General features: G+C 44.4%; 1 long non-coding RNA gene across 1 annotated transcript; it reads right to left on the reverse strand.

Annotated features, from left to right (window-relative positions):
• Positions 1 to 2,236: 2,236 nt before the first annotated feature.
• LOC123098253 (uncharacterized) lies at positions 2,237 to 4,111 on the reverse strand. Its single transcript, XR_006447703.1, has 3 exons — positions 3,730 to 4,111; positions 3,026 to 3,335; positions 2,237 to 2,938 (listed from the first exon to the last, which is right to left on the reverse strand). It is a non-coding gene; the product is annotated as an uncharacterized lncRNA (long non-coding RNA).
• Between the last annotated feature and the right edge of the window lie 367 nt (positions 4,112 to 4,478).

Here is a 4,478-nt window from a genome sequence, read left to right on the forward strand (position 1 = left end):
GCAGGCGGGCGGGCGGGCGCCGGGGCGAGGTGGGGTGGCTCTGCGCTTCGGATGGGGAATTTAGGTTTTCCTTTTCTCTTTCGCTTTTGTTTTACTACGGGCCTGTTTTGATCCTCTCCAAACTTCCAAAACTCCTCAAAATCAGCTTCCTGAAGCTAGCTTCTACTCCACATAGCGATTTGCCGAGCGTTCTGCACCTCGTAGCTTCTCCCAGCGATTTGGCCCGCTGGGGAGGCTGCTGGCCTGTTCGGCTAGAGCATGGGCCGGCTGGAATCAGCCCAGCTCGGGCCTGGCTGGTTTTATAGAGATAAAAAGGGGCTGGGTTGCAGTAGGCAGAGAACATCTGGGCTGAAAACTGCTGCGTTTTTTTTTTCACAGGGACTAGTTTCTGCGTATTTTTAGTGTATATAGAGGGATGTACAAAGAGCCATGCAGTCCGATTCTGGGTGAGTACAAAAATTATCCGAGTATCTATTTTCCTACAACCACGTACTCTGCTATAGCCCAATTCTGGGTGAGTACAAAAAATGTCCGAGTATCTATTATCCTACACAAGACGTACTGGATTATAGCAATAGGCAATGTACAAATCAGTACGTACAAGTTATGACAAGTTATCCCAGTTAAGACAGGTTATATAATTTAGAATAACAGGTATTGTCCTTTGTCATAGAACAAAAGCTTCATTTGCATATAAGTTCTGCAAAGTACGTGGCCACCCATCTAAAGACATGAACATGATTACTTCACCAACTAAGAGCAATGGCGGTAGCAAGTTCATGCCTAAACAAATCCATATTAGGAGTACTTTCCGCCGATGTTGAAGCATCTGATGCATTTGGAGGAATAACGTATTTCTTGTATCTATCTGGAATAGTTGGAACATAATCCGGATCCCTCTCACACCGAAGAAAGTGGAGATCCTCTTTGTCATGGAGGCGAACGTAGTTGTGTAGTGTCATAGTAGCCGCAACAATTGAGTAGTTTGGCATCTTAAGCAAGATTTGCCATTTCATCTTCCAAACACCAAAAGTTCTCTCTATGGTATTGCGCTTGGAGGAGTGGATCCGGTTGAACTTTTCTATAGGAGTAGTTGGGGGTGCACCTTTCTGGAAGTCGGGGACATGATAGCGTTCTCCTTTGTATGGTGCTAGATAGCCATCCCTGTTAGGATAGCCGGCGTCTACTAGGTAATACTTGCCTATACAAAAAAGAAACAAACATGATTGTGAGTTCAAGGTTATGATGCATAAGTTGCAATAACAATAAACATGCATGTGAATTGGAGGATATATTACAGAAGTTGCAATATGAAGAAATGCTAACCCTTTGGAGGATGCGGGAATGTGGCCTTGTCATTTTCGATTGCATGGAATAACACACTTGTATCATGCATAGAACCCGGTTGTCCAATTGAAGCGTAGGTGAAATGCATATCAAAGTCACATACTGCCATCACATTCTGAGTTGTTGCACCTGTTCTTCTAATATACCTTACTTTTGAAGGTCCTTCCGGAATAGAAGCCCTGACATGTGTCCCATCTATTGCATCAATGCAGTCTTTGAGATGAGGATAAGCCCTTTTGTCACGCTTAATCCTATCATGCACGATGCGAAAATTTGGGTCTTGAGGCCTAATGTAGTGAGATGACATCTTGACCACACATTGTAGAACCTCATGGAACTTTCGGTGGACTGTATCCGCTCCATGTTTGAAACGGTTTTGGGTTCTCCTATTTGATTCGCACCCTCCCAAGGTCCACAAGAACATAGCTAGAGACTCATAAGTGGTAACGAAGCATGTTTCTTTGAGGCCATACTCCCCCACCAACTTGTCATGAAGATCAAAAAACACATTTGCATTCATTCTCAACATTGTGTACGTCTCTCCGGGTGTTCCAATAGTCTCTTGCAACCATTCAAACCCACTCAACCTAGATGTCCTAGGGTCGGCCTTCATGACCCAACTTTTACAATACTTCCCAACTATGGATGACACACCCGAACAACGCATGTCCATATCATGTTGATATTGGAAAACCATAATTTTCTTTCTTTCATAATTTGTGTCATCATCACTTTCACTATCCGATGACATCTGCATATAAACAACCACCAATATATGAAACAAAAGTTAGCATCAATTGAATCAACATAGACATAATGCATACATAAATAGCGAACACTAGGTTCAACAACATAGACATAAAGATGGTTCCACAATGCATATAATAAATAGATGAAATAGTATCAAGTAGTTCAACAACATAGTCATAAAGAAGGTTCAAGCACTAGGTTTGACATAAAAGACACAAATAGTTTAGATAGCAAAGGATAATCGACCATTACACAAAGATGGAATGGTGTGCATGTAAATTAACTACTTCCCATACTTCAAGTCATACTTCATGCGCAACCATCCCTTTCGGGACTCAAGAGGCATGTAAAGAAACATCTCCCTTTGCGCCCTCTTCACAAACAACTCAGAAGCCATGAAGAACTCATCGGTATCAGCTGCTGCACCACAAGCAATGACTTCATCCATAACCGAGCTGACAGAGTTCGCCTCATCTTGCTTTAGGAAAGATTGAAATGATGAGTGAGAAGCCTCGGCAATATCACCAATCCTTGTAACTTGCTCACACATCACTTGTGCGGTCTTGGGTTTCTTGTTCTTCTCCGGAATGATGATTCCAAGCCTCACTTTAGATGAAGTAGGTGTTGCCTGAGATGCTTGTTCTTCGGTATCATCCAAATCAAGATCTTCGATCTCATCAACATTGATGCTAGCTTTCAATGCCGCACTAGAGGGAGGAGGCGTGCCCGAAGAAGGATTCCAATGGTCAGTACCATCACTTGTGATATCTCCAAATATAGTCCGCAAGTTTTCTTCATTAGCAAGTCCTTTCTTCTTGAACTTGCCACAACCTTTAATATCCTGTAATACAACAAGGGAAACAATTTGTTAGTAGGTAAAATGATATGGATGAATTATGATATGTGATACATCACCCAAAGAACTTACAATTTTAGCCTTTTTCCACCACTCATCATCTTACGACACAGTATTGTTCACATAGTCCCATCCGGCTCTGGTCTCCCGCAACTTGAGTTTCTTGAATACACTGAAATCACCTTTAAGCTTGTCCCATTTGTTTTTCAATTGCGTTTTTGTGTAGTCAAACCCAGTTCTCATTTTGAATTGCCTTGTCACCTCATCAAATGCATTTGGTGTCAAATAATTTCCTGGCCTATTTCCAGCGTTCACTTGCGCGGCAAACAACTCGCACACAATCCGAGTGTTCTCAACGCTCCATTCAGCAGTCATGATCAAACTTCTCTAAGAAAAATGCATGTCACTTTGGTCCACAAATGTATGCAACACATGGACAACAATACATGGATTGGAAACATAAAAATTTCTTGTCTAGCCACAGCCATATAAAATGAATAATTTACGCACATATCACATTGACAGAGCAGTACACATACCACACTTCAAGCCAGTGCACACTTATGAAAAAATAATACTAACTGACAGTTTCATGCTGGACTAGCCACAATCAGATATTAAACTAACAAATGTATATACAAATCACATGTACACGGCAGTACACATACCACTTCACACATTTGCACTATTATGAAAAAATAAACTCATTTGCATCTACAGTAGCTTCACCATGGCTGCCATGGGAGGACCTTGGGGAAGAAGGAAAGGAAGCTCACCTAGGGTTGATGCCGTCCGGGATGGGGGTTCAGAAGTTGAGGCGGGGTCTGTGGAGATCAGCACCGGCGGTGTATGCAGCCGGCGGGGGTGTTGCGACGGGTATCGGCGAGGATGCACCTTCGGGGTGGTCTTATGGAAGGGAACCTACGGGGATGGCCTTGTATACGCCAGATCTGGCAGTGGACAGGAGCTCCGGCCGGCGGCTGACGGGATCTGGCCGTGGCGGCGGGGGCGACAGCGGCAACAAGGTAGGTCACAGAGGGGAATTGTTTGGCAGCGGAGCGATTCGAGGGAGAGGGGAACTGCTCGAGCGCGTTGTTGTGACCGTATCGAGTCGGGCCGGTGAACCGTTTTCTTTAGCGGTGGCATTTTCGTTGTAAATAGGGCGAACTTCTCTTTCTCGTTTTTCTGGAGCTGGGCTTAACGGGCTTCAAGTTTTTACACACGAGAAGGGCTCAGCTTCTCGAATACAGCTTCTAGGAGCTCAAACATTCGGCACAGCTTCTGTCCAAAAATTTGCAGAGTTAGAAGCTGGAGGAGTTCAGAACAAGCCCTACGTCGGGATAATATACGCCAGATCGGGTCGGTTCGGGCCGGGTTGGATTTGCGGGACCGAAATGCGGGCCTAAGCCGGGCTAAGCCCAGGTCCACACCAGCTTTGCCATTTTTTGCGTGTGCGCTAAGGTCCACACCAGCTTTGCCATTTTTTGCGTGTGCGCTAAGGAGAACGCACGTTACACTCGCAGAA

Source organism: Triticum aestivum, chromosome 1A, assembly GCF_018294505.1.
Source record: "Triticum aestivum cultivar Chinese Spring chromosome 1A, IWGSC CS RefSeq v2.1, whole genome shotgun sequence".
NCBI classification, from domain to species: Eukaryota; Viridiplantae; Streptophyta; class Magnoliopsida; order Poales; family Poaceae; genus Triticum; species Triticum aestivum.